The sequence below is a fragment of the Ailuropoda melanoleuca genome, chromosome 1 (assembly GCF_002007445.2).
Source record: "Ailuropoda melanoleuca isolate Jingjing chromosome 1, ASM200744v2, whole genome shotgun sequence".
NCBI classification, from domain to species: Eukaryota; Metazoa; Chordata; class Mammalia; order Carnivora; family Ursidae; genus Ailuropoda; species Ailuropoda melanoleuca.
In genome coordinates this window covers 187,319,915-187,320,577 of record NC_048218.1, presented here as the reverse complement: position 1 = coordinate 187,320,577, position 663 = coordinate 187,319,915, and positions in this window count along the sequence as shown.

The window sequence follows — 663 nt, the reverse complement described above, 5'->3', positions numbered from 1 at the left end:
TCCAAATATTTCAGTAGAGTATAGCTCACAATTTTCATCATACTATTTACATGATAATTCAGTACTATTTTCATGATGAAAATAGTTTTATCAGATAAAATGAACAGATCTGAGGCGAGCCCCAGAGGTAGCTATGTATGTTTAAAAGCAAATAACTTATACTTAAAGAAATCAGTAATGTTATGTAATTCTCTCAGCAAGAAGACAAGATATCTCTTAGATTATATCTATACAGAGACTGTTTCACCTATTTTATTCGAGTTGAATGGCAGTCTTAGTTGCATAGCTAATTAGCTCACATTAAACAATTGGTTAGAATAGGAGTTGTCTAAATTGACTAATTAATTGAATACTGAAATAAGAACAATTTATCCTCATGTGGCTTATATGTATGTAATGTATTTAATTCTGGCCAACTCTTTCGCTTACTTTAAAATAAATTTCAAGCTTATGTTCTAATGAAACAACAACATATTTCAGGCTGCATTAATAAATACTACAGACCAGGTGGCTTAAACAACAAAAATTTATTTCTCACAATTCCAGAGTCTGAGAAGTTCAAAATCAAGATGCCAGCATGGTTGGGTTCTCGTGAAACCTAGTCTGCAAATAAGCTATCTTATTGCTATACCCATACATGGCAGAGAGAGACATCTCTATCAT